This window comes from Leguminivora glycinivorella, chromosome 17 (assembly GCF_023078275.1).
Source record: "Leguminivora glycinivorella isolate SPB_JAAS2020 chromosome 17, LegGlyc_1.1, whole genome shotgun sequence".
NCBI classification, from domain to species: domain Eukaryota; kingdom Metazoa; phylum Arthropoda; class Insecta; order Lepidoptera; family Tortricidae; genus Leguminivora; species Leguminivora glycinivorella.
The window spans coordinates 17,536,353-17,564,096 of NC_062987.1; the positions used below are offsets into that span (position 1 = coordinate 17,536,353).

General features: G+C 37.7%; 1 protein-coding gene across 5 annotated transcripts in view; it reads right to left on the minus strand.

Annotated features, from left to right (window-relative positions):
* LOC125235175 (protein PALS1) overlaps positions 1-27,744 on the minus strand; it is a 246,351-nt gene that overhangs the window by 206,060 nt on the left and 12,547 nt on the right. The window contains exon 1 of one of the 5 annotated variants that reach the window (XM_048141635.1): positions 12,892-13,065. The exons of the other annotated variants lie outside the window; for them this stretch is intronic. The gene's annotated coding sequence lies outside the window, so the exon portion shown is untranslated. Of the gene's footprint in view, positions 1-12,891; positions 13,066-27,744 lie in introns of those variants that run through there. 5 annotated transcript variants of the gene reach the window in all.

Here is a 27,744-nt window from a genome sequence, read left to right on the forward strand (position 1 = left end):
TTTTGACTCAGTTAAACACCGTTGCATGTTACAATACTTTTTCTACGACTATGCACTTACTTTTTAATAGTTTTCTAGAATAACTTTCGTGAAATTCGCACTATTTCCTGTATTTTGACGCGTCGGCCTCCCCTCTGTTCCTGCACTCACCCTGCCGCCCGCACTCCCCCGCGCCGTCGCCAGCCCCCGCTAAATCCCTTAAAGGCTTCCTAACAATGCTTTAAGAGCTATATCGTATGCGTGGGTGCGCGGGGCGCCGGGCGGGGGCGGGCATCTTTTATGTAGGGTTTTAACGATCTATGCACGACACTGTAAATGACGAATATCAACACGGGAGTAGAAAAAGGAAGTTTTCAAAATGAATATTAACGGTTCTTACCATCTCGACCACGAGATATTTTAAATGTTACATTCTATGTCAAGACGTACATGAACTCGACTACCTTTACACCATAAAATGCCTGTGTACGTATATATGTTGTAATCATATAATCGTCGCCACAAAACCTGTATGATCTATGCATCAAAGGCTATCTACATCAGCATCGCGCTCGTGCAATCTGCATTCGATCCACGTGTTCTTGCGCCTAGCATTCACAAAACTATCCACTTTTGATCTACTTGAGCCCGCAAGTCTTTTAAGTATTTCCCATTTATTGTGGATACCTCTATTGCTTAGAAAGTCCCACTGCTAGGACACGTAGCGGGAGAGATAAGTTCGGTTAGAAAAAAAGGGACGCTGGTGCCGTGCAGCTTGCTTTTATAGTGACGCGAAGGGGAAACTGTGGCGCTTCAGTCTTCATTCTTATTGGTCCGGCAGGTCGAGGCGCTGGCCGCCGCTCATTGGATCAGCGGGGTGACCGTAGGTTGGCTGTCCTGGACAGTGTTGCCAGTCATGGCGTTAACACCAGTTATTATAATTAAGGTGGTGCTAGGCAGAATTAACGGAATAGTGGCCGCTTACAGATACTGCAAGAAGCGCTGGACATCCGTTGGCTCGTTGGTAGGAAAATCCGGAAAATTGCGGGTCACAACTGGATGACACTAGCTCAGCACCGGGACAAGTGGTCTAGTTGTGCTCAGCAAAGGGCCATAAAGGGCTGATATGATGATGATAAATAAGGGGTCAAATTACACAAGACAACAGTTCATAACGCGTAAAATCTTGATGAACACTCTCTGAGTCATACTTGCGCATTTACGACGACCCATTCAATGTATGCGTTTGATAGCGAATTGAACGTTGGTTTTAGAATTAGTTATGGTCGTAGGTTGACAATGGACTTCCTTGACAATGGATGGCTTATACGAGCTTATGGTTATGACTCGCGGTATGCGCATGAGATTATTGAAGAAATGAACCGTTGGGGCTTGTGTGCTTGACGGATTGAGAGTACATTGGTATAGTTAAATCGTGCCATTCACGAGGACGCGTGGCTGGTTCACGTTGTTCGTATTTTCATGTCATGAAAGATTAGATTTGACAAACATTTATGTAATTAGTAGTAAATTCAATCCTTCAAGATTCGAACGCACGCCTAATTCACAAGCTGACCTGACAAGAAGCTAATTCACGAATAGGTTCTGTAAAACGGAAGACGAAAAAATTACGATGTGTCGCCCTTTCCAAAAGTTAAAACTTAGCAATTCATTTTAATGATGATAAAAAATACGCTTTTGCCTTTTCCGTTTTTAACGTCATATCACGAGCTACCTTGAGTTGCGTTCCAGCCTTCCAGCACCCTTAGCACATGATTGGCGCGAGAGTACGTCGCCGAGATAGATCACACGTCTTCTTCTAATCATATTTAATGAGATTTTAAGGACATACTCTCGGTCCAATCATGTGCTAACCCTGTAGGTCCGAAATGAAAAAGGATTTAACTATAAGTATGTAATATGTGACCCTAATGAACCCAGCCGTACAAACTCAACCGACGCGACTTTCTGAAATCATAAAGTCCATACTTTCTTTACACCACATAAGTCGGCTAAAACAAAAACTCCACGGTCCGCTAACAAACGCAGTACTGCTAATAAAGAGTACAATACAAAGTCTATAAATATGTACACATTCAGAGCTTGTATCAAAGGAACAGGGTTGAAAGTAAATGTGTAGTCGCCGTACGTATGTGGGTTGTTTTAAAAGTTCTCTTCATTAAATCTGCAACCTAGGTTTTATTTCGTTTCATTTTGTCAAGATTATTTCCGAGCCGTTACGGTTTTTCATTACTACTTGTATGGTGTTTACCATTGGAGTCGTTCGAGAGATGATTAAATTACTTTTAATCTATATTTATTGCCAAATGATTAATTCGTATTTATCGCTTTGGCTGCCATCTCATTACATCATGGGACGAACAATCATTCTCCTTGCGTTATCCCGGCATTTGCTACAGCTCATGCCTGAGGTGAGGAATTCTGCCGCCATGAGGTAAGGTAATTCCATTCGGAGCAAGCTAGGGCAGGGCACATTCTGTTTGAAATATTACGTACCTACATATTAACAATGTACTAAATCTAGAACATTCCATTGAAAGCAGCTAATAAATATTAAAAGCGTAGCAATAAGCCTGTAATGAGAATGTTTCGTCACTCATTGCGAACGTCCCTCCGCTGCAGGAATACTAAGCAGACAGACCTTGGTGCTGTACCTACGTCGTTGTTTATCTAAATACCTAGGACGTTTAACGAAAAACGAGTAACGTTTTAAACATGGCATTTTTTTTTTCAAAGTTGTCCACACTCCACCCCACTTTTTTTTGGATTTGGAATTTAATGTATATGTGATTTCCACTCAGAATCGCGAGCTCTTTCAATCCTAATAGGAGAAAAAAGTGTCTCAGGTTTTTTTCCCATTCCGTTACCATTTTTTTATACATTTTGTATGGCGGTAACGGAATGGAAGGTCTGAAGAAGGTCTGTTACTCCTATCAGGGTCGAAAGACCTCGCGATTCTGAGTATGAATCGCGTAAAAAATACCCATGTTTCAAAAAAAAGTGGGGTGAACAACTTTGAAAAAAATGGCCCATCTAAAACATTAGAGGTTCAGCTAGACTACTTATAAACAACACCTAACGATAGATGGATGAAGAAAATGCTGTCAATGCTGTGTGAGCAGTTATATTAGTGCATGCTGCTATAAATTATGAATAAATGTCAAGTCTTTACGCAAAACTCGAGTTGTTTACTTGTCCTACTTCCCGCCCCACATGGCGGCCCTGCCAGGATCACAGCTGTACTTGCATCTGTAGAGATATACTGGGGACGTGAATTGTCACAAACGTGGCACGTGTCACGGTGCCACCAGCGACGACGGGACGGTATAGTGCCATAACTTCGCCGGACTTTGCCTGACAATAGGCTATTAGACTCATATGAATTTAGCACAATAAATGATTGTCTTCTGTAGTATTTGACATACAAAAACAATATTTATAGATTCTGGGTATTAAAAGTGTATAATGAACGAACGAACCTTACTGCATATCAAAACAAGCACTGACATATTGAACTTTATGCCTTCATACTTAAAAAGTCAGAAAATGTTGTTTTCGAGTAGAATGACCTGATGCGCAGATAATCTTATACCTCTACATTAACATGGCTGTGTTGTTTTCGCCTGATTACGTATGATATACCTACATTTATACAGTATAGATAAATACATACTTCATCACACAAATAAATGCACTTACCGGGTCTGAACCCCGGACTATCGATTTCACTACCAACTAGGCCAGATACACTTTTGTTTTCACTATGATGAGCGTTTTTTCTTAGCCTTACTCATTTATTTCTCATGTTACACATTTTAAGGTTAAATCATAAATCATAACTGACAACAAAAAACAATCAAATCTCACGTTAATATTTCGCCTTTAACTGCCAAGGAAACGGTAACACCCAGAAGGTTACCGGTTTGCTCCGACTATTTTTATGACCTATTTCATGGGTCGTAAAATTTTACCGAATTTCTCGCGCTGAGATTCTTCTAGAGACGACAACATTATAATAACTATAAAGTCCGGACTATAAAGTGACAAGTAAAGACTTAGTAAGTTGAAAAATATATGGGACAAACATTTCATTTTTTGCTAGCTGTAAAATTAACTGAAGCTTTCGTTAAAGAAAAAGCAACATATCTATACTCGTAAAACTTCTGGTAGGTATTGTGGGTTTTTATATCCGAATCCGACTAATCGCGTGTTACCATCAGGCGATACTCCTGCTTTTTCTCCTACTATTATACAAAAAAATTACGACGTAGATACGTACCTGGGTATGTCGTTAAGACAGTTCGAAAAGAAGAACCTTCTTCTGGCTTACGGAGAGGAGGATATATGTGTAGCATTAACTTGCATGTCAGAATGTTAATTTTAGAATACTAGAGTGAGTACAGCCTAGTCAAGTAGCTAAGGCAAACATCATAGAGAAATGGACGTGTAGAGTGTATATGAAGAAGTGACCAGTGACCACTCCCGTATCCGTTTAATACACTGAGAGAATATGCATTGTGAATTTAACAAGTTCGACTTGTTGCGGTTTATCCGTTTGAATCAGCCAAACGTATGTTTAAAACAATATGTGTCAGGTTGTTTTTATAAAATCGACTTGTTGATTCAAATATATTGCCGATTAGGGTGTGCAAACCGGTTAACCGGTTAACCGAAAAACCGGTTAACCGAGACTTTTTGGCCTCTGTTAAAAACCGGTTTTTATAGTCTCTAACCGGTTAATAACCGAAACTGTATTTATTTCTCAAAATTTGGAAAATTAGGCATTATAAGGTTAAAAAATACGTAATTATTAATTGTTTTGTAATAATAAAGATTTTTTCATTACTTTTCATTGACAACATTATTATCTGTAATGATTTTATTTTAAAAATTAGTCCCGAGTCTACTCAATTATACATTTTATACTAATACAGTAGAGTCCGGTTAGTATATTACGACTCCGCATAGACCTAACGTCTAACATCTTACAACGACATAAGCACAGGTATTTATTTGGTTTTCGTATGTGATAGTATGAAAGTACATCCGTTTATTACGACTCCGATTTTAACGACCAGCCGCTTTTTACGACACATTTTACACAGAATCCGTCCGTCAAGTCCGGTTGCAACGACGAGCGACAACGTTTTCAGTTTTACTAGTAAATTGAGGAAACAAAGCTACTTCCACCCGAGCACGACCCCCTGTCTTGCCTACAACAAGTAGCAAGATTACATTCCCCGCGATACAGGTGTAACCTAGTGCGGGGGCCTCTGGTAACTAAAGAAGATTGTAAAACTTTTAGAAAATAAACTATTCTATTCTATTATATTGTGGCCATGTAACGTTTTGAAGTATTGCTTTTAAAATTTTAACAATTTGTTCGCCTCGGGTCTAATTTTATAAGCTAAATAGAACCCAATTTGTATTTTTCGATTGCGTATAAACTAACTTTACTTACAAATGATGAGCAAGCACGCATACTAAAAAGGACTTTTCTAACTAAACAAGTCACAATAAAATAAGGTATTAATACTATGATAATAATACCCTGTAAATAAACCTATTGATTGAAATGTTTTAGTAATAGAGATGTAAATATTACTTTTAATTAAAAGAAATGAAATTCGTTTTGTACGACATCCGGTTAGTACGACGTAATATCAGTGGTCCCTTGAGCGTCGTTGTAACCGGAGTCTACCGTATATTTCAAACTATATTTTTTAAAAGAAAGGTAAAATGGAGGTCTTGGTTTTCTTACATCAATTGCTTGTATTACTAGGGGCTCTGGGGCTGTAGACCTTCGCGACATGCCTAGAAAACGCAAAACTGACGAATCACATTCAAACCACACAAGCCTTTTTTAGCAATTTCCGCATTTACCAAATTTCCAAAAACTGGATAAAAATGATCTTCATCGTGCAAGTAATACCTGCTACGATATCATCAACATCAGAATTCTTAAAGGTAATGGTAATTATTGCGTAGTACGGCCATTTACTAAAAATCCTCAAAACCGGTTAATAACCGGTTAACCGGTTTTGAAGGAAAAGTCTCGGTTATTAACCGGTTTTTTAAGTTAACCGGTTTTTGCATACCCTATTGCCGATTCAAATGACAAGTAGCTTGTTGTTTGAACCAAAGAGCACGTAGGCGCTATTTTAACCAAAAAACTTGTTGAACGAACATGAAAACTGGTTGTATTTTTTCTCAGTGTACCCTCCAAATGCAGCAAGTATTCTATATATCTTCCTCCTAAACTCATGGTAAATTTTAATAGAAAAATGATATCAAAAGTTTGAAGGAACATTCTGAACGCTATAATAATTCCGTCAGATGTCTATGATTCATGTAGATAAGTTATTGTATGTAAATACAATTATAATTCAGCATCACATTAATGGTTATTACCTCTGATTATTGCCACGCTATTAGCAATTTCATACCTTAAGCCAAAAGCAATAGTATTCCTATTACTTTAACCACTTCTTTACAATGACGTTGCATGTTTACGAAATGAACGTACCAAATCAAATCTTATTGTTAAGATGTTGCAGTTGTTATTAGATTAGTGAGTGTGGCAGAACCAGTTTGCGAGTTATGAACGGTACAGACGTTAGGAAGAGAGAAGTGAACTGAATGACTGAGCTGATTGATGTGTTTTGTAGTTTGAAGTTGATTTTCGCAATGATCAACAAGGAAACACGGGGCCCATGCTTTTCTCGACACAAACACTGCAACAGGCATTTAAAGGAGGTGAAAAAAGACAAGTGGCGTGGGTAACAATTTGAGGCGAAGCCGAAAATTGTTATTAAGACACTACGAGTATTTTTTGACTCAGTTAAACAGTATGCAACGGATACCTACCACCATACCTTTTCTACGACCATGCACTTGGTTTTTAATAGTTTTCTTGAATACCTTTCATGAAATTCAAACTGTTTCCTGTATTTTGACGCACAGGTTTGCACTGTCAGCTCAGCTGCCCAAAGCCTTCAAGCGCAGTATCGTTATAACAATGCATTGGCATGGTTACAGAGCCAAACAATGCGTTTTCAGTTTTTTCGATTCTGCGCGCATGCGTGGAAAGCCGGCAGACGCTGGCTTTGGGGAATAGACTTTTATGTAGGGTTTTAAAGATCTATGAACGACCCTGTAAATGACGAATAACAACAGTTCGGGTGTAGAAAAAAAAAATAGTCACGCCTGTTCCCCGGAGGGACATTTTGAGTCCTCTTGCTATATCCATACTTCTTTCACTGAACTTGCTCCTACAGGTCAGGAAGGGGCCTTTCTCTTACTTCCCCGATATGATCATAGAAACTCCACCCAAAGTCTACCTTTCCAATACTCTTCCTCATACACTCCCTTTGTCAGCCTTCTTTCACCTATTCTTTTCACGTATCAAAACCATCTTTCTAAATTGTCACTAAATCTTCATTCAGTCCACACTTTTTATGTATATCCGGATCCGGATAAACTAAACAAGAGCTTGTATAATGTTTTGCAGCACCGCACCAACACATCCCTATACATTTGTTCTTTTCGATCGCCTTTTAGGCCTATAGCTTCGTCAAGCAAACGATAAACAAGATAAGTATGTACAATATTTCAGCACAGTTAATCTATACTCATTAGTTTACAAACCCTACAAGATTTATCTATCATTTAATGAAAAAGCCCTTGGTTTAGCAGGCCACGACGGTAACTCCTCAGTTTGCGCCATTACATATAAATGGCATCTCAATTAAGTAGACACGCCAGGAATTATCGCAAGCACCACTGGGTTTCGCGCACTGGTAAATTATCACTATAATCTTATATCTTGATCGCATTCCATTGCATGTGCTGCATATGTATAAATTCATAACTAGAGGTACCTAGAGTCTACATGCAACCGACTTCCTTGTATCGGATCTGGACATCTTTTTATTTTTCGGAGCGCATCTTTTTATATTCATCATCATTATCATTTCAGCTGTTAATCGCCCACTGCTGAGCATAGGACTCCCTTCGTGTACGCCACTTATCCCGGTCCTGGGTTAATCTCATCCAGAAGTTCCCTGCAGTTTTTCTAATGTCGTCCACCCAACGGGCCAACGGATGCCAGGCGCTTCTTACATCCGATAGCAGTCACCATTTTGGTCCAACTGCCATCACTCTCTCTGATGCCATGTGTCACGTCTGTTTGAGTTTGGAAATGACGTCACCCACGTCTTTTTATATTAACAACATTTTTTCAATCCGTCGAAACCAAAGGTAGAGAATTATTATTTTAGCGGTGTGAATATGTTCACCCTCAGACAATACCGATGCATCTGAGGCTCTAAAAAACATCTTGACGTAATCGATTGCTTGAGGAAACTACGCAACAATTAATGCCAAAAAAAACTCTTATGTAGTATGTATTTTTGGTTGAAACTTTTATGTAGTATGTACTTACAGTACAAAGGTTTATCGTTAATTATACTATACCAATATACCTACCTCTCTTTTAACAAAATTCAAAAATCTCGACAGAATTTCTCCGGCGACGCGACCCACCTCCTGACTCCCAGCATTACAAGATTTGATTATAGGGACAGCCACACAGACAGACAACGAACTAGGTGAATATAAAGTAAAACTAAATATAAACATGTAATGTTTTAAGTAAGTACTTAATTAGTATTTTCTTATTCTTCAAGATGACACGAAAAGTTAAATAAGATTTTTTTTTTATTTATTTATAACAAGAAGCTTACAACTATTTTACAAAAAAACAATTCCGCCAAACTAAGCAGTGGATAAAATAAAGCGCTCCTATATCGTATATTTCTTATTCTACGCACTTAACTAAATAACTTACTTAACATACTAAATACCTAATAACTACAAGCCTAATTAAAAAGCGACACAAAACTGCAGGTTCTCATTTACCGTGTGGTATATTAATTGAGCTATGATCTACGAGAATGCGTCATCGTCAGGGCTTGCGTGACTTGACAAGTAGGTAATGTTGTAATACCTATTAGCTGGGTGACGATGTTTACTGAGTAATTAATACGTTTAGCGATGTTTTGAGCTACTATCGCACTAACAATGACTTTAAATAACCTAACCACAAAATTACAATTTTAAAAAACCCCCTACCGCGACATAGTAGACCGATTTTCATGAAACATGGCTAAGAACACTCCCGATTAACTCAGCTTTCAGAAAAAAAAAACTAAATCTAAATCGGTTCATCCGTTCGGGAGCTATGATGCCACAGACAGACACACACACAGACAGACCGACAAACAGACAGACAGACAGACAGACAAACAAACAGACAGACACGTCAAACTTATAACACCCCGTCGATTTTTGCGTCGGGGGTTAAAAATGGAACATTAAATTTATATTTAAATAACCTAACCACAAAATTAAAATTTTGAAAAAACGCCCTACCGCGACATAGTGGACCGAGTTTCATGAAACATGGCTAAGAACACTCCCGACTAACTCAGCTTTCAGACAAAAAAAACTAAATCCAAATCGGTTCATCCGTTCGGGAGCTACGATGCCACAGACAGACACACACACAGACAGACAGACAAACAGACAGACAGACAAACAAACAGACAGACACGTCAAACTTATAACACCCCGTCGATTTTTGCGTCGGGGGTTAAAAATGGAACATTAAATTTATATTTTAAAAACCCCCGACACAGAAAGTAGAAAATAGCTGGACTTATTTTGGTAAGTCTTTCAAATAAAATAAAAACCGCATCCAAATCGGTTCACCCGTTTAGGAGCTACGGTGCCATAGACAGATACTTACAGCGGTCAAATTTATAACACCTCTCTTTTTTTTTTCTTTTTTTTTTTTTTTTTCTTTATTTTTAACCCCCATACAAAATAAATTTTGACCGCTATGTGTGTCTGTCTGTCGTGTGTAACACCAAATATTCAAAGATTGCGACTAAGAAGGTTTTCGGGGTATCCACGACACGAGAATGTCCTTTACGAATTGCGATGTTTCTTATACTTACTTCTGAAAACGCTAAGGAAACGATTGTGTGTCTGACAATATCTCATGACTTGGTTTACGAATTGGCAGTATGGGTTGTGTTCTGAGGAACTGTTTGACATGATGCCAACGTCCACTTTTCATCACCGCACCGCTCGCCATCGACAGGGCGCTCATCCACACACCTTGCAACCTAAATGGTCGCGTACCGTGCGGTTTCAGAGGAATTTCCTCCCGCGGACGCTCCGGCTGTGGAATGAGATCCCTGCCGAGGTATTCCCGATGAACTACAGTATGGGATTCTTCAAAAAAGGAGTGTACAAGTTTCTAATGGATCGGCAACGCGCATGTGACACCCCTTGAGTTGCAGGCGTCCATAGGTTACGGTGACCGCCTTCCATCAGGCGGACCGTATACCTGTTTGCCACCGACGTGGTATAAAAAAAAATGTATTTACTGATTCAAAATTCGGGAGCTTATTGAAGAGGCAACCGTACAAAGCAAAAGCATTTCGTAAATTCTCGTATATATTCTCGTGGAATGTCCTCAGGAACAAACACACAGTTTGTCAGACAGACAGACAGACTAACAGACAGATAATCGGACGGATAATTGGCTTTAGTGCTTTTTAATTCACATTAGATATCCGATCCCATTGGGAAAAACGAATTTTTCCCCTAACTAGCTCGGAAACACGTGTTTTATCCTTTAATACCAGTGGGTAAAAACGCATTTTATCCACTAGTGGGTAAAGTAATTTGACCTTGAATATAGCCAAATTTTCTTCCTTAAAATTGATAAAAGTGGGTTTATCTAGTGATGAAGATGTTTTACCACCTGTGGAACTACTGGAAGCAGTCATAAACGCGTTTTTAACCGACTTCAAAAAAGGAGGAGGTTCTCAATTCGACTGAATGTTTTTTTTTTTTTTTTTTTTTTTTTTTTTTTTTTTTTTGTATGTATGTTACTCGATATCTCCGAGAATCATGGACCGATTTTCAAAATTTTTTTTTTGATCGAACCGGTATAACCCCGAGATGGTCCCATTGGCACCAAGTCAGGGTCTGATGATGGGATCCTGGAGAAATCGAGGGAACTCTTCAAATGTTATAGGCACATGTAATGTTTTTAGTCTATTTTTCAAAGGTACACCAGTATTTACGTCTGATGGTAATAATTTTATGTGGCTGAGCTGATGATGGAAGGTCAACTCCTCAATGGTTAGGAGTTTAAGGATAATTCTTTCACTACTGTACATGTATTCGGACTGATACATATAATATCACTAGGAACCACTAAAAATCAACTGAGCTGATGATGGAAGGTCAACTCCTCAATGGTTAGGAGTTAAAGGATAATTCTTTCACTACTGTACATGTATTCGGACTGATACATATAATATCACTAGGAACCACTAAAAATCAACAAATAAATAAACTTTTTAACAAAAAATAAAACCGCCTTCAAAAATAAGCGCGTTACAAAACACGGAGAAACTAAAAAGCCAAAAATAATAAACCTTTCAATTCAGATTTCTTATCGTATTGCAATAAGCTAAACATCCAAATTATAAACAAATCAATTATTTTTGGAGTCGGTACCAGCCTGTGTATGGTTGGGTGGGGCAAACAGGCAATAGCAAGGCGACGAACAGGTCTGGTACCGACTACAAAAATAATTGATTTGTTTATAATTTGGATGTTTAGCTTATTGCAATACGATAAGAAATCTGAATTGAAAGGTTTATTATTTTTGGCTTTTTAGTTTCTCCGTGTTTTGTAACGCGCTTATTTTTGAAGGCGGTTTTATTTTTTGTTAAAAAGTTTTTTGCGTTGTGCTTTCCTCGCTATAGTGAGGGGAAAAGTTTTGTGTTACACACGGGTGCAAATGTATTTTACTTCTCGTGTGTTGAAAAACTCGCCAAGTTCGGGATTCTATTTTCGAACCACTCGCTTGGCTCGTGGTTCAACTATAGGGGGTACATCTTTCAAATTTGCCTCTGACATTATTCCTACATCCGATATCGGATATCGGAAAACGCTCTTATATAAGGGTTTCGCTTTTTCTTACGTTACGGAACCCTAAAAATGTAAGTAATCTATAGCATGCTTAGTCAGTGGATCTGTTATTACGTGGTTATAATGATGTTTATGGTTTTACTGATGCCCCGGCCCAAGGCGAACCGGTCTCGGTTTCAGTTTTTATCGCCGGTTATAACTGAGATAGACTTCATAGACTTAGTAGGTTTAGAATTTATACTCCTATTGGCTTTGAATGAGTGGCGCTGATTGTTATAAATTGATGTAGTATCTAAATATATATAACTAAATCTAAATCGGTTCATCTGTTCGGGACTACGATGCCACACGGACAGACAGACAGACAGACAGACAGACACGTCAAACTTATAACACCCCGTCGTTTTTGCGTCGGGGGTTAATAAAATATAGAGCGGTAGAGTCTAAATAAAAATGGTTTGTGGTATTTGACCACTTTTGACAGTCTAAACTAAAATGTAATTTTTAAATTACTGAGCCATACAGCGCCATCTGGTTTAGCTGTCAAATTCGAAGTACGAAATTAATTATGACTACACTTTGTACTACCTACGTCAACAGATCCTTAACCAAAAGAATCGCAATACTACTTAAAAGTATTGCTCAAAATGTTTAAAATTCTTTTAGTAAATGTTCGTAAGCAGTATGGATCAACAATATTTGATGGTATGACAATAACGACCAAAAACATTATGCATATTAGTCGACAATTCGACAGTCCAATTACCTAAAAAAGACGTGTCAATGTCAATGCGCTTTAAAAAAAGAAAGCATTAAAAAACCGGCATTTTTCACAACACAGAAGGGCATCCTTGGACGCTAATACAGTTCACTCACCTTTCACAGAAAATGACCACTCAATACACGCACACAACAACACTAACACTGTAAACTCACTACTAGTCAAATTGAGAACAAAATAGTATCTTTAATCACTGATTTTGGGCAGCAAAACACGGGTTTTGTCGCCTAAATATGTTGGACGGAATTTAAAAACACTTCGCGGACGTAAGGCGGTGACTGGTATGAAACCTGTTCTCCCTCTCTCTCTCTGCGGGTTGCCATGATTGTTGTTAATGTACCATTTTTTGTTGCTATGACGTCAACGTTGTCATTGAAACGTAGGTATGTTTCAAATGGATTTCAGTTTCCTATTGGATTCTTATTGGAAATTTTAAAATTCTGAAAATAAATTTTGCATGCTAGAGACGTGTATTTTACGTAACATATCTACTTTAAATTAATATTTGGATATGACTCTAACATAGTGTTGTAAAGCACCGCCATCGCCACTAGAATGGTACAAATACTATACCTAAATATATGCGTAGCGATTAATTCTTATACTGGATTAAGTTTATTGGTTACTCAGAATTATCTGTTCCTTCATGAGAATTACAGAACTAAATTAAGAGCTTAAAATGTGCGTGCGCGAGCTATAGGTACATAAACTAAAATATTTTCCCGACTTTTTTTCTTGAGTTATCATGTTCTTAAATTTTTCAATGATTCTACTATTTTTTTTATACTACGTCGGTGGCAAACAAGCATACGGTCCGCCTGATGGAAAGCGGTCACCGTAACCTATGAACGCATGCAACGCAAACAGTGTCACATGCGCGTTGCCACCCCATTAGAAACTTGTACATTCCCTTTTGCTGTGAAACCAAGATTCTCCAGAAACCGGTTAAAATTGATAAAAACGGAATTTAAAATGTTATCCAAGTTTTTATGATTGGGTCAAAAGTTATGGAGAAACTCAAAAATGTATAATGTAATTTTTTTAGTGATTGACTGTGTGTATTGCAAGGAATAGTAATTAAAATAAATTCGCCCGTTAAACTGCTAATAAATACACATTGTCCAAAATAAATACATAGTACTTTATACTAAAATACTGACCCGTCCCCTCAAAATAACCCCCAGCCCTCGCCCCAACTGACACGATTACCCGTCTAAAATAAATCGACAGCACTGACCCAATAGGCTATATTTATCGCCCCTCTAACGAACAATTTTGACCATTTATACACCCTATTCCCATGTAATACAGTCTACAAATTGTCAAATAAATTATGTGAAGGTTAGATTAAAAAGGAACCCTTTTTACTAAACGTAGATGAGCCTTAAGTAAAAAGGATAATGATTAAAATTGGTTACCTATTTCAATTTATGGTGCGATGCCTCGATTGACCCCTGTTTCTTACGTAATTTTAAGTCGTCAATAATGTAAAATACCCTATAATGGACGGTGATGCCATTATGGACAAAAAAACACAAATCCTTAATGATAAGTTTCTAAAATTAGTTTCTAAAAACTGACGGCAATGTACCAAAAACTAGAGTCATAGAGCTGCTTAATTTTAAACCGAATTAAGTTTCATTTAATTCGGTTATTTCTGAAATTTGGCGGCAAGATAAAAGTCATCAGTTTACTGAAAAAAATATCAGGACGAATGGTTAGTAATGTTGCTAAGAGAGTTGAGTTCATGTTTAAAATAATAAATAAATAATACTCGGTGTAAACTTGAATGAGTTTTACTTACTGCATTAAGCATGAGATAAGGTATTAAACATACTAGTTTGTTGCTCCAAAGATATAAAGAAATAGTGATATTTTGCGAGAGTCCATAACTGGAACCCGAAAACTGCGATGGACAAGAAACAATTTGCGAAACCAAAATTTACAAGAAACAATCCTATCTTAAAATAACCCAAACTAATTTTATTTGGGGTATATAAAATTGCCTCATTGAGTGTCAGTTGGCTTTAAAAGCAAAATTTTAAACTTATTTCACTGTCCATAATGGAGGATCCATTACTGGAGAACTGCCGTCCATTATTGGAGAAAAAACACCTCGTTTTAATTTGTTAACTATGAAGAAACCAATAGGAGTATCTATTCTGCAATACGCTTGAAATGTAAAAGAAGGATAAGACATTCAAGTTTTAACACGCTTAGCGGTAGAATTTTTACACGTATCAGTGAAATATCAAAAATAGGCAAAATTTTATCTTAAACTGTCCATGATGTAATCGTGCGTGTTGGTCTTGGAAAGCTACACTGCAGGAAAGCAAAATCTGTTCTTTATGTTATCTAAAAATGTGACATTTCATTTACACTCAACAGTTCACTTAATTACGTATAAACGACAACGACGAAGCCTCAACGGCAAATTGAAAACGAAGTTTAAATTGGCTGCGTTGTCCATCGAATTCCCATTTTCCAATCCATGTTGTCAAAAATGAAAATGCCTCTCAAAATGTCCCCGATCCGCGGGAGATTTCCAATTATGGCAACACTGTTTTAATATAACCTCAAAGGCTGTCATGTCCGAGCGAATACGTAGCCAGCGCGCTCAAACAGGCGAACGGGCTGCACTACAACCTCAATTTACGGCGACATGGTTCCAGTAACGCCGTTGCTCAACGACTTTAGAACTCTGTCGTAACGAGCTACATACGCTATTTTGAAGGCGCAAAGATGGACGTGAAGTAACGTACAAATACTGACGCGGCATTGCTGCTGTTGTTAAACTCTTTCACATTCAAAGTTAGGTCTTATGTCGTTAGCTTAAATGTTAGGTTTAGTTTTGACAAGTGAATAGTTATGTTGGTAATGTCAAAGGCATTCGGACTTACTTCATAATCCCATTATTTGCAAAGAGCGGCAGCACAGTATATATAATGAAGAGTACTAAGAGTAGGTACTATCGTACAGTATGGCCACTCCCGCTCCCCGCTGAAAGTGCCGCCCACCCCCTCTCGGTAACCTCACAGTTACCGCCTGTCAAAAACGCGAACAGTCGACCTGTCATATGTCACTCATACAAGCGTAGTAGTAGTAGTACGCGTTCACCTACACGAGTTTAGACTGTGCTAGGAACGCGCCTCTTTCATATATTTGATCGCCAGTGTCCGAGGTGTGGCGGCAGATACAGTTGCAAGGAAACTGAATAGGTTCGTAAAATATAGTTTTACTTTCTAGAAAAGGTTCGGAATTAGGACATGTTTGAATTCGTTCTTGAATGCTGGAGAATTTGAATTCTGTCCTGGCAACTCTCGAAAAGTTTAGGAAACTTTGGCAATTGGAAACGGAAGCGCATGAATGGGGTGCTATTTTTGAAAATCAGTGTTCAATTTAAAGGATTTTTATTTGACGTTTTTTTAATTAATTAAACACTTTTCTTCGACCTCGATCCAACAATCTCCTTAATTTAAATAAATATTTTTAGTAGAGTTTTATTGGCGACACCTTACACAGATCAACTTAGCCCCAAACTAAGCAAAGGTTGTACTATGGGTGCTAAGCGATGATATACATACTTAAATAGATAAATACATACTTATATACATAGAAAACATCCATGACTCAGGAACAAATATTTGCTCATCACACAAATAAATGCCCTTTCCGGGATTCGAACCCAGGACCGCGGCTTAGCAGGCAGGGTCACTACCGACTGAGCCAGACCGGTCGTCAAGTATTGTCTTAATGATGGCAAAGTACTACTGTATCAGTGTTTTAGGCTGTTATAAGAATTCGTATACATATCGTCACTACTTTTAAAAAAACTTGTATCTTCGTCTGTCAATGAAAAGAAAATTGTAGTAAGTATGTATGGAATGCATATAGACTTACTGCGTTTTAACTTTGAGGAACAGCGTGAGATACGAGATTTTTTAAAAGTACTGACGATATGTATAATTAATTGTACTCTCTATTCCTCGATCCTAAAATAACCTAACCACAAAATTCAAATTTTGAAAAAACATACATAGTGGACCGATTTTCATGAAACGTAGCTATGAACACTCCCGAAGTCCCGAATAATTCAGCTTTCAAACAAAAAAAAACTAAATCTAAATCGGTTCATGTTTTCGGGAGCTACGATGCCACACATACAGACATACAGACAGACAGACAGACACGTCAAACTTATAACACCCCGTCGTGTTTGCGTCAGGAGTTAAAAAAGTCATATGATCTGAAAGATAATCAACCTTACAGCAGAATGGATTTACCTAACTTTGAAATTAAGCGACACATTTATAATACATAGTACTATTACACACATACATACATACATACATATAATCACGCCTGTATCCCATAAAGGGGCAGGCAGAGCACATGAACTACAAAGTTTCAGCGCCACTCTTGGCAAAAAGAGGTTGAAAGAAATCCAAATTGTAATTGTACTTAGTACTATCATAGTACGAAATTACGAATAATTCTACAAAAAATCTCTTTTCACCTCACTGGCTCGGAAAGGACTTTTTTATTCTTTAAAAACAGATAGCAAAATCGCATTTTATCCACAAGAGTGCAAAGAATATTTGAAATCCGAACGTGTCATTAGTTACTTTTTTAAATATAATTTCTTGTAAAGGCATGTCCCAGACAGGACAATGTTCTCCTGTACTTAAATTGTCTTAACAAATCATGTGATGCGAACGTAAAAATAATTTAATATCGAATTGTATCCGACTAAAAACATAAAATTCAAACAATTTTATAACATGATGTCACCATAAGACACTTGAAATCGTACAAGAAACTGTATTTTTGACTTTTCCACTGTACTTATTCAGAACGCACCTTAAGTAACATTGCAATCTCAAAACGCGTGAAACGGAACGCACCCAAATAGATTTTTCTTCTTGATTCTTAATTTGAAACTTTTGTGGTGTCGGTCGGTGCTTCGTGGAAATTGTAATAAACGCAAATTTACTTATTTCTGTGCAATTATGTTCCAGTTGTTTTTATTGCGTGTTTCCTCGCTTTAGTGAGGTGAAAAGTTATGTGTTACACACGGGATGCAAAGTTATATTAACTCGTGTGTATTGCAACACTCCCTACGCTCAGGATTCTATTTTTGAACTACTCGCTTCGCTCATGATTCTATTTTCGAACCATAGAATCCATTCGCTCGCTCGTAGTTCAACCCTAGAATCCATTCGCTAGTTCGTGTTGCAATTCCACACTCGGTTAAAAATGTTAAAATACAACTTTGCTCTCTTGTATAACAAATAACTATTGTCTTGGGTATTAAGTATTAAGAAAGTATTGGGTCGAATAAAAAAAGGAAATGTATGACGACCGAAGTTGAAGGACAAAAGAAATTGCTGTAGCAATTTTAAAATGGCCTAATTACACAAAGAAATTTAATGGAAGTGCGGTGTATCATTACGAGTAATGACTAATAAGTATCTTTTCTGTTACCGTTACGTCGCATAAAAAAAGTAACACCTTCGATTAAATTATAGCGTGACATGTAAAGGTGTGGTCACATTTATGACTTTTTTAATTATTATTAGTATGTCTTCTCACACAAGTCATACATTTGTTTATTTGTAGGAAATTTCAAAATAATAGTACATATATGTACAGTCAACCAATTGGAACCCTAGGCCACTCTACAACCATGTCAAAATGACAAGCAGTAAGAGATTTCTTACAATCTGATTTATAACCTCACTATGACATAGTTCTACAGTGGACTATAGGGTTCCAATTGGCTGACTGTACCTACCTACCTATATTTTTTTCAACTTGCATTTTGGGTTACCTATTTCAACTTATGACTTTTTTACTCGACTCAATTAAGAACACGACTGCCAAAATAGCGCGTTGATGTTTTTTATTTGAAACTGATTTGCTACCATAAATGATATTTTTCGCATACATTTTAATAGTTATTTGTTTTACATGGGGGCAAAGTAGTTGTTTAACCGCACGTGCCAATATTGATACCTGAGCAAGCGAAAGATTCCAATATTGAACCGCGAGCGTAGCGAGCGGTTCAAAAAGTGGAATCTTGAGCGTTGCGAGGGTATCAAGGCACGAAGGTTAAACAAACTTTGCCACCGAGTGAAACACAAAATTTTTCACCACACCGACACGAACAAAATACTGACTGTAAAACATCAAAATAAATCAAATCCATCAATTTATTCAATATGTATGATTTAAAATCATCATTTATAGGTAAAATCTAGCAGCCAGATTAAGAAATCGAGTTAAAATTTGTATGAAATTACTTTGCCCCCTTGTGGATAAAATGCAATTTTGCTATTTGTTTTCGAATAGCAAAGAAAGCCTTTACCAGTTGGTGTGGTGAAAAATCTTATACACAATAGGTACAACTGCAGGTTTTGTGTTATCGTACGAGTAAAATATCAGTTTTTTTTACTCTGATACTGTGAGCCAGTTAGTTTTTATAACTAAATCAAAAATAAAGTGCTAATGATTCGTCGTCTATAAAATATTCATTCATCATTAAAAATACATACATTTCTAAAACGATAAAAGTAACTGTACCCTATATTTTTTTATAACATGCAAATTTATTAAAACATCCCTGCAATGCTCCAGTATGTAAACGTCTTTACATAAACGATATAATTTCTGAAAATTACGAATTACAACCCTTTCCCTTTTCCTTTATTCTTCATCATGGCGCCCAAGCAATCTGACACTCCTACGCCGTCCAGTATCAAGCAATCTGACAGTTTCAAGCAGAACCGACTTTGCTGGACTGTTTTCGGGCTATGGCCCGGAAAAATACCCGAGAAATATTATAAAGTATTCTCTTTCACCTATCTTATCATCAGCTACGTCATCTATAATGCCCTCTTGATGTTAAACCTCTATTACACCCCACGACGCATCGAAACGCTTGTAAGAGAAATCATTTTCACCTTCAACGAAATTGCCGTGGGCTTCAAGATGTCTATGATACTTTTTAAAAGAAAAAAACTCGCCGCCATTTTCGAAAAGTTGGACTGCGAAGAATTTAAAGGCACCGACGATATTGGCAGGGCAATTGTTGTGAAACACAATGATTATTACAAAAAATATTTATGGTTGAACACGGTATTGTCAAATACCACTTATTTTTCTGATGTGCTGTTACCAGTTTTTGGTTTTTGGATATTTGGGAACACACTTGATTTACCTATTTGCAAATACTATTTTCTGTCAGATCAAACGAGGGATGATTATTTTATTTCAATATTTCTTTACCAAACGTTCTTCATATATGGCCACATGATGTATAATGTAAACATTGATACTTTGTTCGCTGGTTTGATGATATTGGCTATAGGTCAAGTGAAAGTTCTCCGCCATGATATGGAAAATTTGAAAATGGAAAAATCTGCCTGCCAATCGACAGACGTTCAACAGCAGTACAAGCTTCGTAAAGTTTTGAATCATTACGAGTTGTTATTAGAGTAAGTATGTCATAACTTCATAAGAACTTTGCGCACTTCTAAGGTCAGCTAAGTTAAGGCTTGGCAACAACGACAGTAGGCTAGTTTTCTACTAGTCAAATCAGCTTATTTTTAAGAACTGCCAAAACGATTTGCTCATATGGAATTACTATGAAATACTGAGGAGTGACGTCACGAATGTCACGATCAATTAATTTACTTTATATGTTTCTGTTTGCCTTATTAAATGTTTAAACATAACTACTGTCCATATTTTTCTTCTAATTATGTATGTGGTGCTTTTAATAATAATAATAATAATCATGACATCACCATCCCCCATGATGAGAATCTCGTGAAAGCCGAGAAGGACAAGTCCAGTAAGTACCTAGACTTGGCTCACGAGATAACCGCCATGTGGGATGTTGAATCAACGATCATTGTTCCGATAGTCGTTTCAGCGAACGGTCTCATAGCGAAGAGTCTCGACCAACATCTTAAGAGACTCTCGCTAGGTGGCTGGATCAAGGGCCAGATGCAGAAGGCGGTGATCTTGGACACAGCACGGATAGTTCGACGGTTCCTCTCTCTGCAGCCCTAACCACCGGCAGCTTGGGCCCTGCCCCGCTGCTGGCGGCACCCTAGGTTAGGTTTTTTATAATGTGTTTATATGTGTTTTATATTGTTTTGTATGTGTTTTTGTATTTTACTTTTATATTCATATTATAAACAGCCTAGCCTAAGAAAGAAAATAAATAAAGAGTATAATAATAATAATAAATCATTTTATTGATCAAAAGGTACATGGTACATGGTACAATGGCGCCCTGGAGACTGCGTTAGTTTACACTGTGTTGCAGTCCCAGTGGATGCCCGAATTACATGCTCGATTAGATAGGTATTGAAAAGAACAATTAGACTTCATTTGTAACACAGAAACGGAAATTAACATATATTACTAGGTTGGTACAACAGCATGCATAATTGTGTGAGTGTGTGTGTGTGAGTGTGTGTGTGTGTGTGTGTGTGTGTGTGTGTGTGTGTGTGTGTGTGTGTGTGTGTGTGTGTGTGTGTGTGTGTGTGTGTGTGTGTGTGTGTATGTATGTATGTGTGTTGTGAGTACGTTTTTGCTTAATATCTAGTAGTTGTGTGCCTATAATATATTTTATTTCGTGCACTGCGTAAAATATTTCATTTTAAGTGTAAGAAACTAAGCCTGTTATAAGCGTCGACTCAGGAAGTCAGGACACTTCAGTTCAGTTTTTAAAATTAAATGGCTTCAGTCCATTGGGACTATTTCGCCAGTGTCAAGGTGATATGAGCTAATATTAGTAATTTTTGTACGGTAAGTACGACATTGTACGGTGACTTAGCACTTGTAAATTGATAGCTAGATTTTACAAGAGCACGTGGACTACCGGCCGTTTACGACAAAAAAGAGGCTAAACGCGTTTCGAGAACAATTCTTCATCAGCTTCTCACTACACCATTAGTTTACTGCATAATACGCTATCAATATTACACTTTAAACAACATTAATGAGTAAAAGAAAAATAAATTATTCATGACACGAAACCGCTATGATGGCGTCCCAACCGGCAGTCCGTCAGCACACTTGTATGAGCTTCAATAGTTTGACATGCACGCCGCACGCCCCTCCCCGCTGCACGCCCTATATGAGCGTGCAGCACGCAGGCCTTTTTAACTATAAAACTCCCGTGAGACTAAAACATATTTAAAAATATTTTAGACGGGTTACTCACGTGTTAAGTCGATATAGCGTTCGATATGTTATGTGTCGATATAGCGCCGCCGACCCCCCCTCCGACCGCCCTCAGCAGCCGCGCACACAGAGCAAGCGCCCGCAGTATGCGTCGCTAGAGTTGTGCCTGCTCGTTCACTGAAAAGATCGCTCCCAACTAGTACGATCTCTGAAGTGTACTAGTTCGTTCTTTTAGGACATTTAGGACAGTAGTACACCAAGAGAGCGGGAGACAAATTGTGCATATGGCGTACAGTAACGCTCACTCGTACTAGCCGAGAACTGATCGGCCGTTTTCGCGCGCTCTCGGTCGGTTTCGGTCGGATCACACGGATCGCTTTGCTGTCATTGTCACTCCTCGGCTCTTCGCTCCTTTCGCTCCCATTCTGTTGCGCGTGTGTGAGTGTACTAAATGTACTAGAGAGCAGAATCATTTGGGAGTAGTTCGGTCTAGTACAGTGCAGGGAATCGTGTCTTTTGTACTATTAGTACATGTCCTACACAAGCCTATGCGTCGCGCTCTCGACATGTAAAAATGGATCGAAACATGTCGAACGCTATATCGACTTAACACATGAGTAACCTGCTTAAAATATTTTTAAATACACTCAGGCCTTATACTAACAGGATTTTCTGATTACCTCATCATCATCATCAATCATTTAAGAGTTGGACTCTTGTCGGTGGAGCAACTTCCATGCGTGCCGGTCTTCTGCCTTCCTTTTGACTTCCTGATACGACGCAACGTTGATTTTTTCCTTTATTTGGGTCATATACCCACACCCTACCGACCTTTCTACCTGATTACCTACACGGTGTATTTCAGATACTGCAACAAGTTTCAGGAAGTGATCGGTGGGGCGATGTTCGTGCAATACGGGACCGGGTCCGGAAGCATTTGCGTCATCATGTGCGGTTTGCTTTTGGTAAAAATTTCGAAAAAACCCCCGACCGTTTTTTCATGAAACATATTAAAACCTCCCGACTTCAGCTTTCAACAAAAAAACGAAATCAAAATCGGTTCATCCGTTCTACGATGCCACAGAAGACACACACACAGACAGACAAACAGACAGACAGACAGACAGACAGACAGACAGACACGTCTTTCGTTTTTGCGTCTTTAAAAAGAACCGTTTTCTAAAATGTTTTCAAATTTACGCTTGGACTCGTTCTTTCTTTCTGCACTTTAAAGAAGATGTTTTCAAATTTACGGACTTCTTTTTTTACCTGCGTGACGTATTTGGGACTACGTTTTTCATACTTTTTTTTGCATTATACATACATACATACATACAATCACGCCTGTATCCCATAAAGGGGTAGGCAGAACACATGAAACTACTAAAGCTTCAGTGCCACTCTTGGCAAATAAGGGGTTGAAAGAAAACGAAACTGTGACATTGCAGTGACAGGTTGCCAGCCTCTCGCCTACGCCACAATTTAACCCATATCCGCCTTCTACGACACCCACGGGAAGAAAGGGGGTGGTGAAATTCTTAACCCGTCACCACACAGGCTAATTAATTATAATTATAAACTGAAATAGATATCAGTTGCACACAGGCAGCTTTTTGCATTATGAATACATATTATTATGATTGAATAATGTTAGTGATTATAAATTAAGAGTAGAAAACAATACGAGTAGGTAATTTTAGTGTGACAGTCTTATAGTAGACAGTCTGGGTTTTGTTTCACACTATTTCCAAAAAATCTCTCAAATATTTTTGTCCATTCTGGCAAGAAATCCCCTTTTAGTGCCCTTATTAGTCTATTTTTAACCCCGACGCAAAAACGACGGGGTGTTATAAATTATAATGAATAAATAATAAAAAAATATTATAGGACATTCTTATACACAGATTGACTAAGTCCCACGGTAAGCTCAAGAAGGTTTGTGTTGCGTTGCAGGTACTCAGACAACGATATATTCAATACACAAATACTTTTATATACATAGAAAACATCCATGACTCAGGAACAAATACCTGTGCTCATCACACAAACAAATGCCCTTACCGGGATTCGAACCCTGGACCGCGGCTTAGCAGGCAGACCGGTCGTTATAAGTTTGAAGTGTCTGTTTGTCTGTGTGTGTGACTGTCTGTGGCATCGTAGCTCCTGAACGGAACGGATAAACCGAGTTAGATTTAGTTTTTCGGGTTCCGTAGTCAACTAGGAACCCTTATAGCGGATAATCTCAGTAACCGTTAGCACTAGAAAGCTGAAATTTGGTACCAATGTGTATATCAATCACGCCAACAAAGTGCAAAAATAAAAAATGGAAAAAAATGTTTTATTAGGGCACCCCCCCCTACATGTAAAGTGGGGGCTGATATTTTTTTTCATTCCAACCCCAACGTGTGATATATTGTTGGATAGGTATTTAAAAATGAATAAGGGTTTACTAAGATTGATTTTGATAATATTAATATTTTCGGAAATAATCGCTCCTAAAGGAAAAAAAGTGCGTCCCCCCCCCCCCTCTAACTTTTGAACCATAAGTTTAAAAAATATGAAAAAAATCACAAAAGTAGAACTTTATAAAGACTTTGTAGGAAAATTGTTTTGAACTTGATAGGTTCAGTAGTTTTTGAGAAAAATACGAAAAACTACGGAACCCTACACTGAGCGTGGCCCGACACGCTCTTGGCCGGTTTTTTGTTTGAAAGCTCAATTAGTCAGGAGTGTTCTTATTAGCCATGTTATTAGAAAATCGATCCACTATGTTGTCGGGGGTTTTTTCAAGATTTTAATTTTGTGGTTAGGTTATATAGTAGGCAAAGAGAATCGAGTATTATAGAGAGGTACTGTCGAAGTAAAATGTGTAATCATAGTGCATAGACTGCCATCTCTTGACACAGGCTTAAAACTTTTGAACCTCAGTTTTGACAATTTGGCCCATATTCTTAGCTCGATATGTTTTAAAATGTCAAATATTAATATTAGCGCCATCTAGCTGAGCGTACCCCAAAGGTGTAATGCCATCTAGGCCACCGTACCTTTTTCTGTATGGTACTGAGGTACGTTTTTTTGTTAGACTTTATCTGTCTATACGGAGTTATATATGTCTTTGATAGTAGGTAATGTAGGTATATTTTTATGTTAAAGCCATCATCGTTGGAAACGCAAATGTTCATGGTTGGCTACTTCATGGCTTTGAACCTCCAGATATTCGTTCCGGCGTGGCTCGGCACCCAACTTACATACGAGGTAAAAACTTAGCTGGAGACCTGGGTTCGATTCCCGGCTTCGCCACCAGTGGGCTTGATCGCTTTTTCTTTAGTGTATGGTATCTATTTAATTTTATAATTTATATACAACGTGTTACACCAGCCACTGAAAACCCCAGACACCCCAAATTATTTTCTTTATTTAGAGTTACTCTAAAGAATTTATTCTTAAATCGGTGTATTATTTCCAAAGATATTGCTGTTTCTTTTATTTTAGAAATTCTACTTGATTAGTAACTCTACGTTCGTTGATTACGTACGTGTGACGTGTTAGTGTACCATCATGGTCCACACAGATTACTGGCAATTCATAATCCTTATTTCAAAGACATAGGCTTTAGGTATCTTATCAATTATCAATTTATTAGTCATACAAACTGGGTTTGGAACAAAAGTCAATAAATAAGGTTATAGTTTGTTACAAATTATAAGAAAAACAGCTCTTATTGCCTACGCCAACCGTGGGGTTCGAACTAGGGACGTCACGACTGAGAGCCAGACGATGGAACCACTACACTAACTATCGTCTTAGCTCTTATTGCCTGAAATACGGTAGTGTAGGGAATGTATAAGTTTCTAATGGGGTGGCAACGCGCATGTGACACTGTTTGAGTTGCAGACGTCCATAGGTTACGGTGACCGCTTTACATCAGGCGGGCCGTATGCTTGTTTGCCATCGACGTAGTATAAAAAAAAACTGACATTGGCAACTGAGATTCTCTTTGTAGTAATAGGAACTGCACTGTCGTATTTTTGCCATGCTAAATTGAACCTTATCACTGTGCCAGAAGAGCGAAGTTTTGACAATTCAATCTTTAATAAAAAGAACAGCCAGTATTAAAACAGTACCAAGTAGATACCCATGCTGTGCAATCCTCTATCAATGATACAGTAGTAACTGTTGCGTTTGTAACTTTTAGACCGGGCACGCAAAAAATTTAAAACTAAATACAAATATAAGGGTTCCTAATAGTTGACTACGGAACCCTAAAAACAACCTGCATTAAAATATAGCCTAATCGATTCTACTCTTGATTCTGAACAAACTGTTTTCAGGTTTTCAGTGGATGGTATAACACGTTGTATAGTAGTGTCACTATTTAAAAAAAAAAAAACAAATCAAAAGATATTTAATAAAATTATTTGATTTGTTCCCTACATCGATTAATAGTTATTTGTTATACAAGGCGGCAAAGTTGTATTTTAACGCCGAGTGTGGAATTGAAAAACGAGCAAGTGAAAGGATTCTGTAGTTGAACCAAGAGCGAAGCGAGTGGTTCGAGAATAGAATCCTGAACTTGCGAGTTTTTTAACACACGAGAAGTAAAATACATTTGCACCCGAGTGTAACACAAAAATTTTCCCCTCACTATAGCGAGGAAACTACAACGCAAAAAATGCGTTTATCACTGCTTCTAGTAGTTCCACAGGTGGTAAATCATCTTTATTACTAGATTCACCTACTTTTATCAATTTTAAAGCAGTTAATTTGACTTTATTCAAGGTCAAATTACTTTACCCACTAGTGGATAAAATGCGTTTTTACCCACTGGTATTAAAGGACAAAACATGTGTTTCCGAGCTAGTGAGGGGAAAAAGCATTTTGACCATTATAGTGATTAAAGAAAGATTAAAAAAAAACCGGCCAAGTGCGAGACGGATTAGCTCACCGAGGGCTTATTTATTTATTTAATCACAAAGACACACACTCACAACTTAATGCCATAAGGCATTCTCTACCAGTCAACCATTAGGCAAAGCAGAAAAGTTGTAGGCGGTGCAAAAACATGACTAAATAATTTTTAAGAAAAAAAACCGCCTTCCTTTGGGGTTCTGGTGATAAATACTTTCAAATGTTGGATTATGTTATCAATTCGTCTGTATATTTTTTAATGTTTGTTATTCGATATCTCCGTCATTTCTGAACCAATTTTGAAATCTGGATGATTCTGAAGTACTTACAGATGAGAATGATTATCAGAACGGAACTCTAACCAGGGGCAGCTCACTCTTCATCAGCAGTTCCACTGCACCAAATGTCACTGTTCTGGACGTAAGTGCATGCTGTTCTTATAAAAATACCAAAGTCACTATAAGTACGGTTTAAGATCTTTATTCCCAAAAAGAATTTACAAAATTCACTCGCTTGAGAATACAATTTTTTATAACTTATAGACTAACGTGCATTTAAAGTAGGTAGATTTACAAAAATTACTTAATTATTAAGGAATATTTCTTTTACAGTTTACAATTAACGTGCAGACAATGTAGTAACCTATTAAAATAATCTAAGTTAAACAAACATTTCTTTTGTCATAATGTGGGTAGAAATAATAAGTTAGTAGCCGGCTCGCATAACTCAACTTCTGTCAAAAAGTGTGCCGTTCAGATTTGAGGAGTTCCGTTCTAACCATCATCAGCAATTCCACTGCACCAAATATCACTGTTCTGGACGTAAGTGCATGCTGTTCTTAT